This window comes from Corvus moneduloides, chromosome 2, assembly GCF_009650955.1.
Source record: "Corvus moneduloides isolate bCorMon1 chromosome 2, bCorMon1.pri, whole genome shotgun sequence".
Taxonomy (NCBI): Eukaryota; Metazoa; Chordata; class Aves; order Passeriformes; family Corvidae; genus Corvus; species Corvus moneduloides.
The window spans coordinates 1,368,882-1,394,090 of NC_045477.1; the positions used below are offsets into that span (position 1 = coordinate 1,368,882).

At 41.2% G+C, this 25,209-nt stretch overlaps 1 protein-coding gene across 2 annotated transcripts in view; it reads left to right on the top strand.

The window, feature by feature from the left end:
• FCHSD2 (FCH and double SH3 domains 2) overlaps window positions 1-25,209 on the top strand; it is a 123,958-nt gene that overhangs the window by 29,167 nt on the left and 69,582 nt on the right. The gene's annotated exons all lie outside the window — the stretch shown is intronic.

Genomic DNA, 25,209 nt, shown 5'->3' on the forward strand with positions numbered 1-25,209 from the left:
TCATTATCATTGTTTCAGAGTAAAACGTGACTCCAGGCAATCAGCATGGCCTGGCCCCTTGGAATTTGCACTGAGGTTGAGTTTCCCTGCATGCTAATGAGTTTCTAATTGTAGTACCTCAACTAAAGGCACTGATGTTGGACAAAAAAGGTGGGAGAGCCCATTCCCTGAGCTACATTTTAAGTGAGGCACAAGTAGAAGTGTCCAGCTTTTTTTTTTTAAAAGAGGCAGTAATTGTTAGGATTTTTTTTCTCCTCTGTGTTTTCTAGAGGTCAAATTAACATGGAAGAGCTGTGGGTGCTGAGTAAAACCAGCTTATCTGTCATCAAGAGGGGACAGAGCACTCGGTGTTGATTTCTGTGTCTGTGGCACTGAGAAACTTCATACATTTAAAACATTTTCGAATGAGGAGAAAATGAAAGTTAATGTAGTTCATAGCCACACAGTCCCGTTGGCAGCTCCTCATGTCCATGGTAGTGGTCAGGAGAGGAGCCTTAAATAAGGTGAAATGGATGAGAGAGGGAAAAGCAGCTGGAGGTGGAGAGAGAGAAGCAGGAGAGACAAGAGGAAAGGTGGGGAGGTGGATGTAAGCAGATACCAGGTCACCCTTACCCATTTCCCTCACCCTGTGTCTCACCAGACCTGGAAAACACACTCGTTCCAAGGCATCAGAATATGTGCATACATATTTCCTAAAAAACGACAGTATTCCTGTAGCAATTTTGATCTGTATAACCTGTGCATGTGTATACATAATATATGAAGCAGATATTTAATAAATAAACGTAACATGCTTTATTTTACATTGTTAATATATATATATATATAATTCATTTATATATTTGCCAGAATGTACTGGTTTTCCATTGTTTAAAATCAAAAATAGAAGCTGACCATTTCTTTTACCTCTTGACAAGGATGCCAAGCTGCCCAGTGGCCTTTTGAACAATTTTTCAGAGGATTAAAATTGTAAGAGTTAAAATCAGATATTCCCATCATGTCTTAGTAACTTGTGCCATGGCTCATTTTTTTCCTTTGCTGTTCTTTATCAGGTATTCCAACACTTTGTGAAAATTAACTGATTTATCTTTATTCTGTGAAGACCGGAAAGGTGATGGTATTTCCCTCTTAAGGAATGAGAGAAATTGAGTGAATTTTAGCCAAAATAACACAAGTCTCTGATAGAATGGAAATGAAACTCTTTTGAAAATACACCGATTTATTGCAACTTTCCAGTGGTGACTGTAAGAGCAGGAGGATGGCAGACACTCCACTGGAACAGCTGGGAGATTTGGGAATGGTGCTGGGGAGCTCTGTAAATAGAACCCTGTCAGCATGGAACACCAGTCACCTGGGTTGATTCCTAAATCCCACGAGGCAAAACAGCTGCAGCATGGCAAACACAGCCTTACAACAGGCTTGGAATACAAAAAAAATTCCAGGGTGAAGCAAAGTCTTTCCTCTGCTTCCAAGCTACGGAACCCCTGGCACAGCAGGAAAAAATAACTTGAGGTATCTGCCTTGCAAACGCAGCAAGCAGCTTTCCATTAGATCATTCCCTGCAGTCTGGGCAGAATGTGTTGGATTTTTAATCCCAAAGGATACAGAGGTTGCTGTGGGAGAGCAGGAAGAGATTGTGGACTTTAAGGGTGGGTCCCTGACTTGGGGACAAACAAGGAGCAGCCGTGGGTTGACTGCTCAGGAGCTGTTTTGTTCACAGATGAACTTGAGTTACTTGTTTCTTCCTCTGAGGATGATTTTAGAGTTACTGCAGTGCTAAACCTCCCTCTAGAGTTTTTCTGTATTATTTAAGACATTTGTCTTGGTTTTGCTTTATGGTGAAATCGATGACTTTTGTAATCAAGCAGTAATTCAAAAAAAACCTGGGAAATTAGTTTTTGTGTGTGTATGGAAGATATGTTATTAAGACTTGGGACCCTTCAACTTTTAGGGAATTAAGATCTTTGACTTCTGTACTCCAGATCCTGTGAGGAGAGTTTAGTTTGTAATTAGCCCATATGCAGAAACTGGTTTTTTGGGGGTTTTTTGGTGGTTTTTTTTTTTAATCTCAGGCTTAATCTTTGGAAGGAATTTAGTTGTCATTCTGTGGTTTCTCTGCAGAGAAACTTTCAATTGTAGTACGTGAGTGGTCTATGTTGAAATTTTCGTCTTTGGTATGCTGAGCTGAATGGCTGCTGTATCTGGATATATTTGATAGCAATTACTTTGAAAGACAACAAATTGCTTTGAAACATGTCCGTGCATTTATTGTATTTTCAAATTTTCTGTAGGAAACATTTGGAAAATGTTTTTGCAGGAATGAGCTCACTCAGTGTCTGCAAGTGTTGGTTTTATCGTATTTTAAAAGACAGACAAAATAAAGCAAACCCAACCTGGATGAAGTGACCCCGGAGGCCTGAGGTGCTTCATGTGCACCACTCACAAGTGTGGCAGAGCTTTGAGGTATCTTCTTTTACTTTATTGGTAGTATTGCAGACCATTTTAGCAGGCATTCAGTGTGTTGGTTTAATTGAATATGAAAATCATGGTTTTATCCACCAGCACTGGGGAATGTTCTCCTCCCAGCCCAGTGCCTGGAGGGTGACTTTGTTCTGGTCTTCATTCAAGTTCCCTTTTTTCTCAGTGGTGGCTGTGTGAATGTGGCACCTCTTTCTCTTAGCAGAGTTCATTTCTTACCTGTACAAAGGGAACAGCTACTGAAATTGTATCATCCAAGGTCTGACTTGAATATTCTGCCTTTCCTGTTGTAGGAATTTCTATAGGAGAAGGCAGCAGACCCACAGAAGCTTCATGTGTGACTTTTTTTTGGATGTTGCTCCCTGAAGCCTAGTTGGCACAGCTACTTGGGGGAGGGGGAAAAGCTATATTCAAGAACCCTCTGGATCCAGTGGCAAAAATGCCATTCAGACCCACTCCTGCACTGAGTGATATTCCCCCATGGATCCTTAAGGGCTGTGAGGTTCTTCTGTTTCCTTCCTTTGGAATCTTGCTGTGGTTGCTCCCGTCTGTCATAGACAACCGTGTCAGGCAGGTTTGCTTGTAAACAATCTGTGCTGCTCTCTGTGGACTTCCTCCTGCTCTTTTCATGGACCTTGGAAACCAGGGAGGGTGTGGAGCCTTCAGAAGGAGCTGATACTTGCTTGGAGATGATGTTTTTGGTTGATACCCATCAGTTGTTCCCTGTGAGGGTGGGGAGGCCCTGGCACAGGGTGCCCGGAGAAGCTGTGGCTGCCCCTGGATCCCTGGCAGTGTCAAAGGGCAGGTTGGACACTGGGGCTTGGAGCAGCCTGGGACAGTGGAAGGTGTCCCTGCCCATGGCAAGGGGTGGAATTAGGTGATCTCTAAGGTCCCATCCAACCCAAGACATTCTGAGATTCTGTGACTTAATTTAGGATATTTCTTTTGGATAATCACTGGTGTTTTCTAAACGAGCTTTGGATTCATTAGGTAAAAAAACTCAGAGGAAGACCTGTGTTTCAACTGGGATTATGAGGAATCACTTTAAGAGTCTTTGTTCCTTGCCATATCCCTGAAAAAATCTCATATTTAGTGTGGGATGTGTGGAATGCCTGTGATTTCAGATGCACCTGGAGCCTGGACTGTTTAGTTAGTTTTAAATCTCAGCACGACTGACTTTCCATTTTTCGGGAGAGGATCCATAGCGCTTCCCAGTTGCTGCCCGGTGTGGAGATCATGCATATTGATGGCCTGGTGTGGTCCTTTCAGCCATGGTGGTGTACAATACATCAACAGAACTTACTGCTGCCAGAAAGAAAACACCTGCCTGGTACTACCTTTGGATTATGTTCTCCATTCAAAGCACCGGGATATCCATAAGGGGGGCAGGAAAACGAAGTGTAGGACTCCGTGGCTATTCAGGCCATTCTTCCTGACAAAGCATGGAGAATCAGTGGCCATGAAGGCCACAAAGACTCATCTGCTCCATTTCATAAATGGTTAGGAACACTATTGTGAATTTTAGAATAACTTGTAGAGATAAGTTTGACAAATCAGGTGTTATAATGGGATTATTGATACTATTCTGCACTTGTCACAGTTCAACCTCTTAGTGCACGTTTCCCTATTTTCCCCCAAACAAGAAGCTCTTTATAATTCTCTATATTAAATGTCCGTTTAACATTTAATATAATATACTTTGCCTGGAACAAAGACACTGGGTCTATGAGTGACATTCCAAACAATGTTATCGTTGACCTTCTCTTTTTATGTAGATTTTGCATTCAGTTGTTCGTGTACTTTTCCGTCTCCAAGAAACACATGTCAGAACTTAAAGTGGGGGGAAAAGTGGGATATCTGCTTTTGGTCTTGTCTCACTGGCTGTTCTGTTAGAAGAAAGATGGAAATGCCCTATACTGCAGTATTAGTCCATTTAAAAAGAATTTTAAAAGGCAGCCTTTTAAAAATGCTAAGCTATCTGCTACAGTTTTTATGGAATTCTTTAGGTTAAAATAATATTTCTCTAAGAACAGGGGAGAACTGTCAGCTTCTATTTTCAGTGAAAACATCTAGTTCCTTATGAAGGGGCTGGTAAGCTTAGAATTACTCTATTCCTACAAAGAAAGCCCTTCATAAAGAAACCCCATTTTTTGCTGAACTGATGCAAGCAAGTTTCTCTGAGCCTGCTTTTTTAGCCTTTATTTTTCTTTCCGATTACTGTGCTCAGAAGCATCCAGGGCCTGGAATTTGGATCCTTGTAAGTGGTTCTGCTTGCAGATGAAAAACTTCATTCTTCAGAGCTGCTCTTTGCTTGGCCATTCAGCTCTACCAGTGAGCCAGGCAGTGGATCCTGCAGCCTGTGGAGTTACCTGTGAGTTGCTTCAGTGGGCATCGTTTTTCCTCTGCTGCCTCAGTTTTTCTCGCGCTGCCTCAGCGTCTCAGCTCTTTCCCAACACATTCAAGCCAGTCATCCTTCCCAGCAGCTGCTTTTCTTTTCCTGGGATTTAGGAGGGCAGGCGAGTCACAACTCAAGGCTTTAAAAATAAGCACAGTGGAAACTTTGGGCCTCCGAAGTAGCAGCAACACCAGCGCTGAGTCATGAGTCCGTGCCAGCCGTACCCTGCCAAGGCTTCTCCACCTCTATTTGGGTTCCTTTTCCATGTCTTTCCTTATATCTTGTCCTGGGAATGCAATACTCTTTCATTTCCTAGCTTTCCACCCCTCATGCACATCTCACATTCACCTCGGAGTTCTTTGGGTGGAGGAGATTCCTGGAGGTTGCCTGTTCAACCTCCTGGTCAAGACTGTAGTTTTGTGAGGCCCTTATCCCTTTTCAACTTGGAAAATCTTTAAGTATCTTGATCCCCAAACTGCATCCCTCAGGAAAAATGTGTCTTTATTCTCAGGGCCGTTTGAGTGCCCAGGCCCTACCTGAGCCACCTTCTTGACTGTTTTTCCTGCACTGTTTTTCCTGGTAATGGCTGTGCCATGTTCTCCTCCCCGCTTTTGGGTTGGTATCAGTTCCTCAGGAAATGCATCCTGGTTTGCAGACCACTGCTGGACACGGCTGTGCAGGGATCTACAAGCAGTCAATATGCCCAGAAATGCTCTGGATGTGCATTGGGGGGGTGTTTGTTTGGGGATTTTTAAATCCCCAAAGCTTCTAGGTAAGGAGGCAAATACTTGGTGCATGAACATCACCCATCATCCTGTCCTTGTATTTTCTAGCAGGCCATAAGCGAGTCGAAAGCTGTTTATATTTTTAAACTTTCTTTTGCCTTTATTTGCATTTCTTCACCACCTCTGTTAGGCCTGCATTTGTTCTGGAGCCATCAAATGAAAAAATACCCTTTGTATCCAACATAACTCTGCCTCTTTACCTAATAAGCACCTTCTCTGTTGCAATCAAAAGACCATAACTTAGGGAAACCCAGCAATCACTGCTTTGCCTGAAAATGGTGGTCAGGAGAGTGCAATTAAAAAGAAAATGGTTTAAAAAAATAAACCACACTGAAAAAAGGTATGGAGAGTTTCATTCTTTGTATAGTTCAGTTGGTTAATTCAGCTGATGAAATTTTCTGCAATTCAGCTGGTTCAGCTGGTTGTCAAATGGTGGGCACACGGAGGTCATTTGTAGGAGTTGGTGTTCCTTTCTTCTGTGGGACTTTGAAAAATTGTTTGTTTGCACCTTCTGCACAGTAACTAAAGTGGTTTTGGGCTATGTGTGACTCTATTTTAGGTAGTGACATTTCTGCAAAGTTACTCTTCCTGTTCATGTTTCTCAGACCACATTACCTTAATTTTACTGTTGAAAAGGTCTCCATTGGTTAAATAAAAAATACAAAAAAAATACAAAAGAAAAAAAAAAAGCTCAGTTTATTCACTGTTCAATAATTAAACACATAAACTTGTGTTAACACTGCAAAAAGGCCTGAACATGGGTTTGCAGGAGCAGCCTGTCATCCTTTCCATTCTAGAGCAATCCCTGACCCCAGGGATCCAGATCTCATGTTGGACCCTCAGGAGTTCATTAGATGGATGTAAGGAGAACTGGGCAGAGCTTCTTGGCTACTGAAGCTGTTTGTCTTAGAGGATTATTTAAAGGATACAGTAGATGTGTTCTTAACTATTTTTAAAAACTATACTCCCTTCTTCCTCTTTCCAGCCTTGGAAGTTTGCTTTCAGACCTGGATAAACCAGGATGTGTTGACAGCTCAAAGAAAAAGCCCCAACAGAGAATGTTTAAGTCAAATCTCCCCATAATGATTATTCAGTGTCAGACCCTGCATCCACAGTAGGTGACTTGTCCAGTTTTATACAGATAAAGGCCTTTTACCAGCTTACACTCTGAAAAAAAAGAGGAGGGAGAAAGGAAACCCATCAACTTTTAGATCCTAGGGGTTATTTCTGAGACTTCTCCAAACATTTATTGTTCCGTTTTATGGTGTGTGTGGCCAGCACTGAAGCTCAGCTGGGTCATTCCCTTCCACATCATTTTAGAAGGAATAAATAACAATATTTGAACATCGTGGTGCTTTAGATGAGGGAAGATGCTTGTCCAGCAGGATTCTGGAGAGATACAGGTGGCTGGCATCCCATATAGAGGATGGGCTCCACTTGATTACTGGATTGGTGCTGTCTTACTTTAGCAGTGTTTGGTTGTATCCTGTTGGTTATTCATCAAGTTACTTATTAATCAGTTACCATTTTTTCCCATGGAAAATAAAATAAGTCAGTGGAAGAAGCTTTGTATTGGGAGATTTCCAAAAGAAATTCTGTTTTATTGAGAAAATATATTAAAATGTGGTTTGATGGGTAAGGTGGTGACATCATCATCAGGAAACACACACAAAGGGGAAATCCAGTGTAGGTATAGTGCAGGAACAGCACCTTAACATTGATTTGCATTGTAATTTATAGATGTAAAGCATTCTTTTCAATCACCAGAACTGTGTTGATGATGGTATAGAGTTATTCCTGCTATCCCTTTTTTATTTTTCAATGTTACTCCGTGTTTTCTGCTAGGCAGATACCCTGTCTGCTGCTCATTTCTCTCTGGCAATAGACTCTGCACTGCCTTCTGCAGTTTAAAGGGTAGTTTGTCGTATTTTCAACAAAAATAAAAGCATATTTCATACCAGTTGCAAACAGAAACTAATTGAGTAGGAGGAAGCCTACAGATTTATGAAAAAAACATCTCAGCACTGGTTTTCTTAGCTCTGCTTGTGTCCAAATATGGCTCAGAGCTTTTTTTTTACCTTCACAAGCCATAAAGAGGTAATTTAAAAAAAAAAAAAAAAAAGATACCAAGGTCTGGTCACATTTTTTGAGATGTGAAATTTGTGAGCTCCTGGGTTTCCTGGATTTATATCTCTTCAGGATGCCAGGTACATCTGTGTTTGCTTTTTGATTGTCTATCCAAATAGGCTGGCCAAAAATTTGCATTTTTCCTATCACGTGGGGTTTTCTTGTACTTATAGCAGTGTCTTGAAAGATATTTTCTGTCCCATGTTGGCTTTCTGGTTTTGTTCTGTCTGATAATTTATGTTCACTTAAGGTAGAGCAAAGCATCTCTATGAATGCCTTCCAATAAATCTGGTTGGGGGTGGAATTTGTAAGCAGGATTATTTTTTCTGTGTTCATAAAAGTGAAATAATGCAGATAATACACTATGTACCTTTTCAAAAAGAGTTTTCAATTATACAGCTATTACAGGTGTAATGATGCTAAAATTCTTTTGTATAAGAATAGTAATACAACCTGTTATGTATTATATATATAAATATTCAAATAAGGATATCTGGTGAAAATTGAGGGGGGAAAGCAAATTTTTGGGTCAGTGCACCCGTTTTTAGGGCTTGGGTTTGGAAAAGATGCTGTAAATATGCACCTGCTGCTGTGAGGGGATAGAAAATCCTGCAAGGCTGTAACTCACCTCTGCTCTGACATCCATAGTCTGGGAAGGGAATACACCCCACAGCCACAACCGCGTTTATCAGTTGTTCCTCAGAGTTGGGAGCAAAAGGTTTTCTCCCAAGTAGTGGCCAAGGGAGGCTTCTCTGAAGATCCCAAAGTTCCTTTAAACACAACTTTCCATTCATGATGTTTCCCTTTAAATGAAAGGTGTGGAGGTCTCTGTTCAGCAGCTGCTTAACCCTTGCTGTCGCTTAAAAGAGGTCATGGAGAGTCAGAAACAGCTGGAATACATCAAAATGCTTATTTCTGATGATTCTTGTAGGCTGCAGGTCATGTGTCAGACCTTTGGAAAGCAAAATCCCCCTCACATAACAAAATGTGGCGATGTGATCCAAGGTGCAGGCAGCTTCTGGGAAGTCTCCTGCAGAAGGTTTTTGGTTGAGGGTTGCACCAAGAATTCTTAGAAATACCTTGAAGAAATACTGAGATGTTGCTAAAACTACACCGTGCCACTTTTTTTTCCCTGCAAAGAGCTCTGTACCTGTTGCATGGAAAAAGAACAAAAAACATACAGAACATTGAATATATGTGGTAGAAATTTATCTTCTTTTCCTCCAAATAACAAAGAACTTGGTGATCCTTGTGACTCCAAACACCCAATGTTCTGTGATTGAAGATTAAGAAATGATAATTCTTGGCTTCAAAGCTGATTTCCTCCCTAGTAATAAACGCGCATCAATAAATGGTAAAAATTCTGGGGTTGGGGTGAATGGGTGGTGTTTATTTTTTTGGCAGTGGGTCCTGTCACCGGCTTCGTGGTGACCTTCATGCTTGTGCCATGACTCCTTGGTTTCTTAAACTTCTTTCTGGAGAGAAATCCATGAGAAAAAGGGTTTTTGCTGTGTGTTAGTAAATTGAGCTCTTGAAACTTAAAAAAACCCCCCTCACACTACATGTTTTGCAAGTTCATATGGCTTATCTACTGTTTTTGTTCGGGTTTTTCCCCTGTGTGTGTGTGTCAGGTGTTAAGAAATGAGGCAAAGAACTTGTAAAGGAGAAATGCTGCAAACAGCCTCCCGGGAAATAATTTCAGTTCCTAAAACGTGTGTTCTTTTTGGGAAGCCACAGAGCTGAAGTGAGGCTCAGCTTCCAAATGCAGATACTGAATGTAGCTAAATTTGAGTCGTATTGTTAAAAATAAAATACTCTCTGCTTCACAAAAATTTCTTTTCACTGAACAGTGATATTTTTCTCTCTTAGCCAGCTGTAAAATTCCACCAGCTCCAATCCTCCCAGAGTTGTATATAACAGGAATAAATAGATTTATTCTCTCAGTCACTTTCTGATGTCGTGTTTGACAGAGTCTCTCCCTGATTATTCTTACAGTTTATCCAGATTCAGGAGCGTGAAATGTTTGCTGATTCATGGCAGGATTAGGACATGCTGAGGAAGCACTGCTGGAATGTAGCCTTGGTGGGAGCAGGGATGTGGCCTGGCTGGCTGATGGAATCAGCCTGTGTGTTCAGCAGGGATAGGGCCTGTGGGAATTCTGTTCTGATCTGTTCAGTGAATTTGGCGTGGTTTATGATTTCTTTTCTCGTAGTATCTAAAGCTTCAAGTGTTCAGCACACTTAAAAAGCATTTTCATGTAAAGATAAAGAGAACATGTCAGTGAGTGTGTACCCAAGCCTGTCCCATAATTTTGTAGGGTTTTCCTTTTTTTGGAGTTAGGACTGAAAGCACAGGGGCAGCTCTTCTAGAGGTACCACCTTTATTCTGCTCAGACTTGTGAGGCTGAAATTCACTTTGCTTTACCAATTTCAGGGAAAAATCCTCAGGAACTAGTTTGGCTGCTGCACTGAGTCACTTGGAGGTGCTTTTGTGGGATATAAATCCCACTGCACTCAGGGTATCAGGGGGGCCACTCATCGTTTTTGATATGGCAAGTGTTTAAATCCATGACCATGGGCTCCTGATAGGATCAGAGATACTTTTCCACCATTTAAAATTAAGAGCCACCCCAGCCTTGAAATAAACTGGTGCATTCTTCAGCCAGCCTTTATTATCCAAGAAATATTTGTACCTTCCACTGGTGTGTATCTGATTAGGATGTGTTTAATGAGCCTGCTTTGAGTGCAGGAGATTTCCTTTTAATGAAAGATCTTTTTCCTTCTTTTTGAAATCAGGCTTCAGCAGATGAATTGATGGATTATTGAGGTATTAGTACTAAATAATTACTCAGGTACTGAGGGAGAACTTCCTCTCTTGCTGAAGAAAGCACTTTGGTTTGCCAGGTGATAAGCTTAAATAAACAGCGTGTGTACAGCATCAGTGTGCTCCATTGATTTGGGCTTTCTCTAGCTCAACTTTTTCAATGTTTTCCCTCTCTAACTGCACTGCCAGCTGTCTCCCCACTCCAAATTATACTGTCCCCAGTTCTGTAAACCCCCGAGAAAACCACTTTTAGATTAAATTCTTTTCCCTGTCTAAGTGGTCGATGGAGCTGGTAACCAAGTTACTAAAGAATCAAAAGCAGAGTAGCTTTTAATTAAATATAATTTGGCAAGGTGCCCAGAAATTTCCCTGTTGTGGGAGTAGGGAATGACAAACAAAACGAAGAGCTGCCACTGCTGCCTTTCAGAGTGTCTGGAAGATGTATTTGCTTGGACGTGCAGATCCACTACCAAACAGTAATAAAAACAAAAATCCACTGAGCAGCTCCAGTGCCAAGGTGACCTTGTGCAAGTGGTTTTTGTAAGCTCAGGATGAGTTGTGATCAGATTTCACAGGAAGCGAAAAAATGGGATACAAACCAAAATCCTGCATGATTTTCAGATATTTTTTTAAGGTGAGAAGCGATTTAGGGACATGAATTGCCCCTCATTTACATCAATACCACACAATGCCACATTATTTTATAATTATCCCTGCTTGCATGTGGCGCATTAAATCATTCATATTCTGCTGCTAAGGTGGGTTTCTGTCTGTGTGTTTTTAGGTGGTGTCTTTGTTTTTAGGAATGTTTGCCATAGGTGATTCAGTTTTTGGCCATCCCTGGCTTTTCTTGCCCACATATTAAATATCTCATATTGCTGGTTTCCGTGAATCCTCTTTTGCTGTATTCAGTGTTGTGATTTCAGTCCTCTTGTGGGTAGATCATCCCTGCCTTTAACCAGTATTCGTTTTTAACTTCTAAATCTGCCTTTCTGTCTTCCCTTCCCAAACAAATTAGATTCTGATTTGGAAAAGAGGGAGATGTCACCTTTCTCAGTGATGATTTTTTCATGTTTCACATATGTTTTGATTCATTTTTGCCTCTGTATTAGTGCCACAATGTCTTTCTCAGTTGTCAAAGTACGAAAATCCCATATGTAGCAATGAAATGACTTGAACTAAAACTTCCTTCCAATATTTATGGAAATAATTGATACAGAGCATTTTTCTGCTCAATTTTTTACACTTAAACTCCTTGTTTGTGAGGCTTTAAAGTACCAAGCCCTTGTGTATTAACTTTCCACAAGGTTTTAGTTCACTTCTTTCAGTCTCTTGCCTATTTTGCCCTCAGTGTCTCTGTTGTGTGCCCCTGATTCTGCAGCTGCCAGGTCACACCGAACTCTGATTTACCCTGGTTATCGGTGGTTTATTTGTGTTGCAAGTGCTTCCAGGTAGGGGTTCTGTTTGCTTCAGTGTTTGTGGAGCCCTATCTATGTACATTTGCACCAATATATAAATGTTTTATAATGACCCAGCCCTGTGGAAGTTAGTAAGTCACATCAGAGCCGAGCTTGATGTGTTGTGTTCAGAAACACGTGGTTTATTTAAAGAAAAACAGGCTAAAAAAAGGTTGGAGTGGAGAGATGAGCCCAGACTGCAAATTTGAAGCTTGCCCTGGGCGAAATAGAAGTTGTTTCTTAAAATCTATTATCTGCCAATGCTGATTTAAATATGAATGCAGTTCACTTTGGTTCTGATTCTGTTTCAGATCTTTTTAAACCAGATTTCATTGGTTTTCCTTAGCAGAAATTTGCTCTTGATGTGTTTGCTTAAAACAAGACTTGAGAAAGCCCATCTGCATTCTCCAGGCTCTGTGTCAGCACTGGCTTCTTTTTGGCTTCAGGCATTCCTGTGAAGAGCATTTTCCTTTGCAAAACCATGGAATTTTAAACACACACTGGCCAGTGTGTAAAATACAGTACCAAATGAAGTTAGTTTTATTTTTTCTGAGTGATCTATTTAATTTCCCTGCTTGATCTCAGTTTTAAAGCTTTATTCACATCTTTGTGTCTGGGACTAGTTTGACTTGGCACACTGCAGTGTCTCTGTCTCCCAGGAGCAGCTGATAATTTACAATGAATTTCTTTTTCCCCTTCTCCCTATGACTTGTAGCAAAGGTTTTTTTCTGCACAGCTCTGAATAATATGCAAGGAGCATATTAAAAATATTTTAAGAATGAATAACTGACTTACCTGTGATGACTGGAAACTCAAACATGACTCACCTTGTAATGAGTCCAAAACTGTTATTTACCAGAACATCTTTGGTTTGCAGCAAAGAAACCTTTGAATGATGAATGGTAGCTCTATCTGTGTAGCTGTACAGAAAATATTGGGCTGGAGGCCTACAGTGAAGCAAGGAGTTGACAAACGTCTGTTAAGTATATGCCAAATTAATCATATAATCCTATGCCAGAGAAGGAGAAAATGTGGTTTTTTTTGGGTATAATAATGATGGAAATAAGAAAACGCAGTGATTTGGAACTGACTTTTGAAATATAATTTGTTATAATTTTTTATTACTGCCTCCTTTTCTTATTTTTTTAAGTGCCTTTTAATTTTTGGAAAAGGCTGAGGCTGATGTGAGTGCCTGTAAGGGCCTGTGTGGCACTGAGCTGGATGAGCATGAGCTGGAGCTGTCCCTGGCTGTGTAAATCACCAAGTGTCCTTTAATCCCATGGATTTGGCAAGGAATTGCAAAGGAGGAGGGGGAGGAACGTCTGTGTTAAAACAAAATCATAAAATCATGGAATTGTTTGGATGGGAAGCAACCTTAAAGCTCATGGGCAGGGACACCTTCTGTTATGCCAGGTTGCTCCAAGCCCCATCCAAGCTGGCCTCGGACACTCCCAGGGATGGGGCAGCCACAATTTAGGGATGTACACCCGCAGATGTACCCGTGGGATGTTGAAGAAACACAGTCCTGAGAGGGAAAGCGAAAGCAGCATTGTGGCATCTCAGTGATGGGATTTCTGGTCATGGTTATGGGAGTTTTGGGCAGGAAAAACATCACGGGAGAAGACTGTGGGTTGGACTCTACTAAAGCAGGCTGGATTTGTTCCCCCTTCAGTGAACAGTATTGTCTCTGTCCTCCTATTTCTATCCTAAATGCTTTTTGTCCTTCCATCAATGTTGTGAATACCTGGAACAGAAGACCGGTAATAATTAGTCTCTAAAATCTACTGAATGAAAGAGCAGAACGATTAGTAAAATCCAATTATGTGCCATCATATATTAAGCTGGTAGTGGTACTCTCATACGCCAAAACCAATGGCATGGCCTGCAGGCATGCTTTAATTAAAGTAAGAAATGTGTATATTATTTTAGCCCTGCTTGTGCTCACTATTTTAACTCTCTTTGAAGTTCCTGATTATTTTCCTGAGCGAGTATAAAGTTCAGTCTCCGAATAAACCCCGTCCTGTAAAGGCTCATTGAATTGCACCTGACAGTGAACAAGGATTGGCAATCCAGAGGGAGTTTGCAGTAAATCAGGGAATGTTCCTGGGGCTGTCGAAGGCTTCCTCTCTCCCAGAGTTACCTCCAGAGCTTGAGCAAGTGTTGGCAGCAGCAAAGCTGAGAGCAACCAAAAAAGTGTCAGGGATGAAGATCTACGATAAGCACAGATGGAAGGAGCCAGATACAGGAAAGAAAACAAAGGAGCTGGGGGGTGGAATTTTGTCCCTGGTGAAAGAAGAAGTGAATGGTGAAGAGCTGTGGAACAGCATAAAAAATGAGATTATGGCAATGGCTGATGAAGTTTTGTGTTACCAGGCCAAGACAAAGAAATAGAGGTGGGAAGTGTTAGAAACTGAAGGGGGGAAAGAAAAAAAAGAGATTGACGAGATCAACCAGACAGTTGGTGTTGAGAATGGAAATACAGAAAATGCCTGGGTGGAGTAAGAAGGGGCAGGAGAGTGCGTGGAGAAAAACTGAGTGGTATGGCAAGGTAAGAGAAGCCTGAAGTGGAGCAGTGGAATCAAAGATGTCAGTGCTGAAAGAGAAGTGATAATTGAGAACACAAAGTGGGGGGGTGAAAGATACTTGGAAGATGTACAGAGGGCCCAGAAGCCAACAGGTAGGCTGATCCCAGAGGAGATCCCGACAGGAAAGAGGGAGAGAGAACAGTGGAGTTACTGGAAATGCAAAGCACTCGGTATCTTGGCAGAAAAAGGGAGAATATGAATTCTGGGTGTCACAATAATCCTGGAGGAATTCCAGCCAAGCAGGAGACATGATAAAGGCTGTGTACATGTGATGAACACATGAGCAAGAGTCTCCGCAATTAATTTGTAAATTCTGTGGAATGAGGAAAAGTAACAATAATATCACTGATGGAAGGAGGATTTGATTAAATCACTTTAAAATAATGTCAGAAACTGCCCAAGAAATTCTTTTGAATTCAAGTTCAGTGTAAAGTTGTTGGGATCTGAATGGAAAAGAAGTGGCGATGGAAGCGGAGCCAAATTTCCATCAACTGGGAAAACAAAGCATGTGGGCTTTGGAAACTTGCTTCAAGGATTAGGGGATGTTGAGGTGAAGCAAAAAGAAGCATAAAAAATTAAGTTCTGAAATGCTATACTTGTAAAATTAAAAAAAAAAGGCAACTGCCTCCTATATAAACTTTTATCTTTACTAACTGAAATTACAGGGCTGGAACAGGGTGAAAATCTGTGAAGCAAAGGAGGTGTTGGTCTTTAAATATGGATTATCCCTAACACTGCTGCTTTAAATTGTATTCAGCAAACTTTGGGGCCCACTCTAACTTTGATGGATATGTCCTTTTTTGAGGAATGAGGGAAGATTTTAATTTGATTTCATTTTTATTTGAGCAAGACTGACCAGATTGTTATTTCTTATTTTAGTTTCCTGATACCAGCTGTAGAAACCTGATCCTTTAGTTCAGAGTCACAGACTGGAATGGGTTGGGAGGGACCTTGAAGCCCATCCAGTTCCATCCCCCTGCCATGGGCAGGGACACCTTCCACTGTCCCAGGCTGCTCCAAGCCCCAATGTCCAGCCTGGCCTTGGACACTGCCAGGGATCCAGGGGCAGCCACAGCTTCTGCAGTAAAAGTAAGAATAAAGAATTGAGCTGTGGAGCTGAATCCTCAGCCTGTGTAGAAGTCAGTGCTAATGGCACGGGTTGTTTATCTGTGACAGCTCCTGACCCGTTAATGCTGCTCTGCATCCATGTAATACCTGGTGCTCTGTAGGAAGAGAAAGTTCTGCCCTTAGAATTATAATTAGTCATGCCTAACTTATAATTAATAAAGTTGCAGGCTGCTGGTTAGTTGGATCGTGTTCATTTGCCTGCGGTCTTTTTTGTGTCCTTCTGAGTCCTGGGATTCAGTGGGACGGCAGGAGAGCTGATTTGTCTAGATGAGTACTTAGGTGGAAATTGGGAGAGGTGAAAAGCATTTGATGTAAAAATGGGTGATTCAAGCCATAGGCTTTGAAGAAGGGTGCTTGAATTACAAGAAACATTCTAGTAGTTTTTAAGGATAAATTTTACCTCCCTTTCATCAGTGTATTTTAGTAAAATACGTTAATAACCACTGGAGGACTGAAGTGGAGCAAATTCATTGTCTTAGATTCAAAACCATTTGTTTTTTACTTATTCTGTGACCAAGATGTGGAATTGGAAAAAACTCTGCCAGAATCCGGGCTCCCAGATGACATCCTGCCCATCTTCCCCAAACTTCCCGCTTGTGCCAGCGCTCCCACTGGAGCGGTGCATTACAGCTGAAGGAGAGCTGCCCTCTCTCAGCTGCTTTGTCCCGCGGCAGAATACAAGGAAAATGTAGAATAGTATGAAGAATACATTTCCTGGGCTCTGAACTCGGGCTCTGACCCCTGCTATCCGCGCTCCGTTAGGATCATTCCAGGCATCTCCCAGCTCGGCGCGGCCGGAGAGGGGATGTGTTGCTATCTTCCGTTCACATTCCCTCCCTTCTTTCTCTTGGTTTGTTTTCCACATGACTGGGAAACAATTGCTTCTTCCACATGGAGCCCTTCTCCCATTCCTGGGAAAATAGCAGGGAATGGGGAGCATTTGCATAATCGTCTTTAGTGCTATTGTGGGCGGGCTTTGGATGCCGGCACGGAGTTGCAGACTGGCCACCTGTCCAGAACAAATGAACTTAGCTTTTGTATAACGTTATCTGGTTTTCCACAGTGTTATTTTTGTGTAATGAATAACTCGATTAAAATATTATAAAACCCCATCATTCAGTAAATGTTTGCGTTGGGTTTAAATCCGCCCTCGCAGGGGTGGGGAGGGGGACAGGGTTTCCTCTCTCTCTGTTAGCTCAACTATATTTTCAAGCTGCCTCTGACATAGTTTTATAACTGTCTTTGTGAAATCATCTTCATGAATATTAATTAGGGGTGTGGGAAGAAAAAAAAGGCCCAGCCCCAAACCTCAAAATGATTTGCATTCATCCTTGTATAAATGATAGATTAAGTGTTGTCTAATGTTTTCTAATGGTTCATTTCACCTATGTAAAACAATTAATTAAACAATTGGGCTCGTAGGGAAGGAAGAAGAGGAGGGTGCTGAGGACACCACCCCTGCCAAGGCTTCAGCACAAGAATTAAGCTTGTTCACTATTCACATATTTGACTTTTGCATGTCGCAGTGTTAGTCCTTGGTCTCTGGTACCCCTGTCACTGAAATCATAACAAACTAATTCTAATTTCCGCTTTTAAAGGGAAAAAAAGAGAAAATGTGTTCCTGTGTGCAGGTTTAGGGCTTTTGCCAGCCAAGGTGTGGGAAGGACAAACTCTGGGTGCCACAATTTTACTGCACCTCAACCTTTGCCCCAAGACTGAGTTTCTATTGCTGCGTTATGAGAAAGCAGAACAAACACTTCCATACTATCTTTTGGCCATAAATAACATGAAGGTTTAACCTGGACAGTAAGATTTCCATATTTCCCATTTTACTTTCATACCTGTATCTTTTATTGCCCATATTAAAAAACAACTCGCCAAAGTTTGACCAAGTAATTGTTGCTAAATTACGAACCAGAGGGACGCGTTTTTATTCTTCCCCTGCATTTCTCTCTCCTGGAGCAGTTAAAGGTAAGAGCTGCGTTGACCCAAAGCACATTATTGTTATTTTAGCTGTGCTTTTGAGCCCTTCCTCAGCTCAGCAGTGGCCGTGGCATTTCTGCTTTGCTGTTTGGTGGCAGCAGATAAGAGCATGGGAATTTCTGTGAGTCAGCAACTGCTCTTGTGATTACATTCCTGAGACAAGAGCATCCACCATGGACATTGTCCTACCTTGTTTGGCGTCTGTCTCATTCCTGATCCACGTGTCCCATGGATTGGGTCCAGAGCTCCTCCTGCTATTTGACTCCCCTTAGCAGTCATTTGGGAATGCTCGTAGTGAACACTGTACGTTACTATGATTGATTTGGTGTCAGTGGTATCAGCTTAGGAATATTATTTGAATTATTATGGAATTTGGTCTGGAAACTGCTCGGGAAGATGGCTGATGAGTCCCTCATATAGGTATCAGTCAGCAGTGTTGGTTTAAAATAAGATGGCAATATCTGCCATGGATCTTTTGCTGAGGGAGAACATTAAAATCAGGCAATTGTGTTTTGCTGGAATAAAAAATAATGTCATTATAGGCAGCAAGGAAAAAATATTGAATGTCTGCAAATTAAGAAGTTTAAAGCCAAGTCTTCCTACTTCAGCAGCTAAAATTTGCAGATCCCTTTTCATTTTGCGCGAATGGATGATTTGTAGATGTATTTGATAAAATTACGAGTGCTGTTACTATCACCCAGTTAAAAAAAAGAGCTATTTTGTCTGATTTGCAATCCCTGCTAAGGTTTGTAAACCCTGAGCTGTTAAAGGTGTGTTTTGTCTGCCTGAAATGTGGTGTTTAAAACCCAGCAAGCTAGTGAATTGGAAAATGGGGGCATGTTGATGAACTGGACATCTATTTTTAATCTTCTGCTGTTTTTTTCCTGCTTTGCCTCTCTCTGCTGCAATAACTGGGAATTGATTTCACATTTTATACTCTCGCCCACTGAGTGAAGACCTGAAAGTTCTCTAATTCATAGCCTAAGTTTCTGATTTACAGTTGTGGATCAGAGCAGTGTTGATGGGAGCATTTCTCCAGATATGACTGAATTGGGAGGATTTAGAGTCGGGCTGTCGAGTGCAATCTGATCCCTTTCGCCATTACTTATTGATGAGGTTTCCTAGGTTTTCCAGTTGTCAGCTCGCTGATGGAGCTCCAAGATTTAGGATGTGATGTGGGTATGGGAATCTCACTCTTTGTTTTCTGATTAGGAGCCTGACCTCTGGTACCTCATTTTAACATTAGAGCGGACTCTGGTGAATAATGGTCTGTGTTGAAAGTGCATCCAGCTGGAATTGCGTCTTGGGATGGGGGTAGGGGGGACTGGAGTCTTTGGATGCCATCATGAAGCAATTAGACAAGCTACTTAATAATTTATAGCTTGCTGTCTTAAGGGTTGTAAGCGTTTTGACTGAAGAAGGTTTTGTTTAACCTTTCAGGGCTCTCTCTGAGGCTGAGATTGAGTTTAGAAATTATTTTGCTTTGAAGAGTGGCCGAGAATCCAGAACCAGATGACTTTGTCATCTATTAATTAATGCTTTGTCTTGCTACCTAAATATAAGGGTTTGCTCAGATCTCTCAGAGCTGCGGTGTGTTGTGAATACAGAAAAACCTCTGGGAAGCAGAAAGCAAAGGACAGGACTTTTTTGCAAATCTTGTTGTTCTTAAATTCTTTTCTGTTGTGACTTGGTAACTTTTTAATGTTGTTTCACCTTAAATATTAAATATAATACTTAATTTAGTATAATATTTACAATAAATACAACATTATACTAGAAAAAATGTAGTGCTGGGGAAGGGAGTAAATCAATTGTATATCTACTAGATTTCAGTAATCTTGGTGTAATTTCAGTATTCTTGGTGTTTATATGAGTGACTTAGAACTTATATAGACAGCTTCCAGCAAAATAACTTCTGGTAATTCAACATTTAACAGAATAGTGATATTCCCAATCTTTGGTATATCAAAGGAAGAAAAGCCCACCTGGGTTTTCAGGTGTGGGAGAGTGAGGGGCTCTGCTTGCCTGGAAATGTACAAAGGCCAAGAACCAGAAATAAAGTGGACAGCTCCTCCTACAAAACGCTGTCTGTAGGAACTGTTTCCACTGGCCCTCCTAGAAAAGTTACAAAATTAAAAAGTTAGGAGACGTTTCTAATGATAGTCCGTCAAGCATTTGTCTGGAAAAGAAAATATTTGTTAAATATGCTGCTGATATTCTTGGATGTGACTGTTTCCTCTCCTGTCAGTGTGCAGCTGCTTTAGGTGTATAAATATATACTTAAATATATACTTAAATGTAATAAATATATACGTACAGACACTGGGAGATATTTTGATGACCAGATTCGATAGCTGGGGTTTTTTTGGCTTATTCCCGTTGTTGTAAGGATATTATTCAGGGTTTAGAACTGTATTTTCTTTCATGTTGCTTTGAATTCAATTCTGAAGAGTGGCACAGTTCCCTGAAATACAGTGTGGATTCATTTTTCTCTACATTATTCTGTGTGTTCCCTTTTTGCCTTCAAACTCATCTGTTTTTCCAAGGACTCTTCACTTTGGGGGAGCTTCCTTGCACAGCATCTCTTACAGTACCAATGTTAAATGTAATAGTTTTCTCCTAAAAACAACTTACTTCTCCCTGCTCAACCTGTGGGTGTGCTTAATAGAACCCTTTGGATAATATTATTTCTACTTTAAGAACTGAAGTATGCAGTTTTCCCCTTCCCTTCAGCTCATCTGCATCATTTTTTATTAGGAATAATTTGTGGTTTGCTTGTGCAGGGCTATTCCTGTTGGAATAACCTTGTAGTTGCTAATACTTATCCATGGCAGTTGCAGATTTCTTTTTCCCCCTTGTATCTTTATAGACACAAGGATAAAAAAACTATCTACTGATCTCTGCAAAGTGAAAGCTGCTGCTCGATACAAGATAGCAATTTGCAGTACTCATCAGGGCTTGGCTTTGGGTACCTAATACTCAATGTACTGCAGTGTGAAATAGTGCAACTTCACGTAACTGCTGTGTAATCTTGGATTAAATTAAGGAGCTGATGTGCTGAGATCAGTGAGGTGGGGACTCACATGGTCTCATTCCCTCTTGGGCTCGCTTAATTTGCATTATGTTAATCTTTGCATATAATTTTTTGCATCAAACTTGAATAGTTGTTGTGTTTGATTTTGGGAGGTTTTGGTCTCTGTCCTTCTGCCTGGCACGATGTTACAGAGTGCTGACCATACCCAGGGCACTGGTACTCCCAGAAACCACAGTAGAAAGATCTGCTGCAATCTGCATTTATTTAATTTAATTTGCTGATCTGAAACTATAATTGAGGACTTCCATTTATCGTTGTAGCAAAACCTTGTGCTACACAAGCTGGACAAAACCATCTGAGGTGTTGTCTCTTAACACTTGTGTGTGAAATACAAACCTGGTTCCAGGGAACTCATTTCAGTCCTGTGCTTGGCTAATTTTATCTTGAAATACGTTTGTTAGCAGCATAGACTTCGAATTTCAGGCTTCTCTGGTTTATTTTATTAATACATGATTCAGCTTGTGGCTTGAGAGCTTCCCTTGTAACTGTCAGTAAATACACAAATAAAAGATTGCCTTTGCTGTTTTACGGATAAGAACCCAAAATTTGGTCCAAATCATCTTAGTTTGCTAGGATTTGAGCCTTTGCTTTTTTACGGATAAGAACCCAAGCAAGTTGGTCCAAATAATCTTGGTTTGCTAGGATTTCAGTCTTCCCTTTTGTTTTCCTGCTTTTTGTTTTTTTTGGGTCTGCCCTGGAAGTGGTTTGGGAATTTTCCCATTTTGGAAATAGAATAAGAGGACATTGCATGTCTCTGGTGAAAAATTAGCCCACAATCCTTTCAGAAAGCAGAACAATTATCAACACACCAATCTGAAGAGATGGCAGAGATTTTTGTACTTCTCTTCCCCTCTCAGCCTTGTTTGGAATAACCCCACACGAAGGACCCCGCGCTTCTCTGTGCCTTCCTTTTCACCACGACAAAGCTTCATACAAACCCCACAAGGGCTGGGAAGGTTCTGACACAAAGTGAGAGGAGCCAGAAAGTGCCCAGTTCAGAGGAAATGCACCATATGCTTCCCAATCCCGAGCTGCCAAACTCAACCCCTTCCCTATTGTGTCGGCGCGGTAGAGACCAGATGGTTCCTTTCCCCCGGCGCCGGGCACTGGCTTTGCTCACTTGTTCTGTTTGTCTGATAATACCAAATCCATGAGTTTCACACGTGAAATAGATGTATAAATCTCTGCATAAAACCTTCCTCTGGGTGGACCTGCACTTAGCAAACGTTGAGCCTGAATAAATCTGTGTTTTAAGCTCCCTAAGACAAGCTTTCCTTTTCTCTCTGTGTTTTCTGAGCTGAGATTGACTTGATGATTTTTTGTTTTTCTGAACTGCTCCTGTTAAATTCTTTCTTAAATGAGCAGGAAGAAATTTCTTTTTTTTTTTTTTCATGTGAACAAAGTCAAACTGAGTTGGACTCCAATGCTCTTGGCAGCTCTTGTAGAGTTGGCTTGCCTTCTAACTTCAGAGAAAAATTGCTTTCTAATAGACTGTTTTTCCCCTTAGTGAGTGCTTTGGCACCTGTATCCTGAGTTGTGGAAGGCTTTCTTTTTTTCTACAGATGTTTGAACATGAACACAACCTTTAACATCTTTACATTATTGCTGCCAGCTTTTCTGTCCTGTTGAAAATAGAGGTTTTTCCTAAAAAATAATATCCTTGATTTAAGGTCCTACTGTACCTGGAAACAGCAAATTTACCCTACAGAATGCTAGTAAAGGCACTTTAGGATGGCTAAGATACTACTTCAACTTGTTTTTACAAAAATTAATTAATATTGTTTGCATAACTGTGTTCTACAGCCTTAAATTTTGCTTTAAATCTCTGCTACTGTTTGATTTATGAAGGACAAAACAAAACCATGGCAAATCCCTAGAAATAGAAGGCAATACTTTGTAAGTTCAGCCGAAGGAATGAGGATGTCACATCCTGTGTCCTATAGGATCCATGAAGTGCTAAGCAATGTGCTGTGCACTAGGTGTTATTGTTGTTAAATTACTGCTTCAGGGTTTAAGTGGAGTCTTGGAAAGGTGGGAAATTTTCTGTGGTAAATTAAGGCAATTACAAAGGCTGCGATCCCTGGAAATCACTGGTGCATGTGAAAAGCTGGATGTAAGCTTTGGAGCCCCCTTGCTTGGCAGTGTTGGTATCCGTGATCTCTTTTAGACCCAGTTTAATTTTTAACAGCGTTTCTGGTGTGCTACATTCACCTGGGATCTTCTCACGGCACACTTTGTGTGCCTTCCCTGTACTGTGGGCATTGTTTACTTTTTCCTATGGGAAAAAAAGCCCTCAAAGAGTTTTAGGATTTTCAGGGATATAAAATGGATTTGTTGTAATGGCTTCTTCCCAAAAACAAATCAAAACAAACCCAACAAAAACCAAACCAAATTCTCTTCCCTGTGCTGGCACTGCTGAGGCAGCTCCAATCCTGGGGGCAGTTTTGGGCTCCTCATGACAAGAAGGACCTGAAGGGGCTGGAGTGTGTCCAGGGAAGGGAATGGAGCTGGGGAAGGGGTTGAAGCCCCAGGAGCTGCTGAGGGAGCTGGGAAAGGGGCTCAGCCTGGAGCAAAGGAGGCTCAGGGGGGACCTTGTGGCTCTGCACAACTCCCTGACAGGAGGGGGCAGCCGGGGAGGGGTCGGGCTCTGCTCCCAGGGAACAGGGACAGGAGGAGAGGGAATGGCCTCAAATTGCTGGAAAAAACCTGTCCTTGGCCACATTTCTCCTGAAATTTTTTGAGGTTACCACTTTCTTCTGTATTTCCCTGCAGGACACAATCCCACCATTTTTTATGCTCTTCTATGAATGTATATTCTTCCTAAAAACCACATAGCTGGAGTTCCCCTCACCCAGAAACGAATAAAGTATTTCTTCTTCTTTTTCTCTACTGAAATGATGAGTTCTCCAGTCCCTTTTCCTGCATCAAGTTTCAAGCTTTACTAACCAGAAGAATAATGTGGCTTTGGTGTCTGCTGACCTCGAATGTTGAAAATGTTATTAGGTACAACTGTGTTCTTACCTCTTCCTCCTCAAGCTGGCTGATCAATCCAGCTGTTTTATTTAGGAAGTCCAAACCTTTGTTTTCCATAACTGGATCATGGTGCCAAAATTCCTTGGCAGATGGAAGCATGCACACTTGTCTCTCTGGTTTCCAGGGAGCACTTGGGTTGTTTGTTCAGCTGGAAGAATTGTCCAGCCAAGGTGAATCATCTTCATTTGTTTTTTAGAAATTCAGGTCTCTTTGTCTTCTACCCTTGACATTTGTTAACTGTACTTGTAGTGCAGATTTAGTGGTTCAGAACAAACCCAGACTGTTAGGTGAGGGATTAAATTCCCTGGTTGTGTAGTGTTTGGGCTGCATTGACTCATTTTACTGATCTGAGCATAACTAGGTGAGCAGTGGCAAACCTTTCCCAATAAAATCATGGAATGGGTTGGGTTGGAAGGGACCTTAAACTCACTGCCATCAAGGACAAGTTTCTTGCAGCAAATGGACTAGTTGAAATCACTGGTGGTGCTTGTGGGGCGGGTTGAGGCATTGTGGTGCTGTGGTGGGACTAATGACACTTGGAACGTGTGACCGTAGCATCCCAGAATTTCTTTTCCATGCCAGTGTGTGTTTCCTGAGATACTTGAGGAAAAGGTGCTTTGCTGGTTGGTCTCAAACTGCATAAGTTAATAAATAAAAAGCTGTAGAAACAGACTGGCTGTGCACAATTTTTATTATCATCTTCTGTTAGAGGGGTTGATTTCAGCAGGGCTAGAAGTAGACTTTTAGGGGTTAGTGTTGAACGTAATGGACAAGAAATACGAATTAAATAATTATTTAATTAATAAGTAGTGAATTTTGAATAGTGGTAATGCTTTCCAGAGCAAAAATTTGTTCATGTAAACTTTGCCAGACAGACAAAATGTACCAATCTCCTTAAAAATATGGCATTGTGTTTTCAGGCTGGTTTTTATTTTACCCCGTATTACGATGTGCCCAGTTAAACTTACACCAAAAACTGCCTTAATTGCGAGTTCCTTATTCTAAAGATAGACCCAAGCTCAGCAGCTAATTACCAAATTCAAAATTAATTTTAAAACTTCAACATGATAAATTTCAGAGCAGTAACACTTCCACTGTTATAAACTGATCAATAAATATTACGTGAACAACAACCAGTTTCAGAGTTATCTGCCAGGTGTTTTAGGGTGGGAAAAAAATCAGCTTTGTGCTCCATAGAGCAGGAGCTGTGTCAGTGCTTTGTAATCATGTGAACCTTTAATTAAGACGTTCCCACAGATTAGGAAACGCCGACCTGCCAGAGACACTTCCAGGGAATAACACAGAGCAGCTCCAGTGGCAG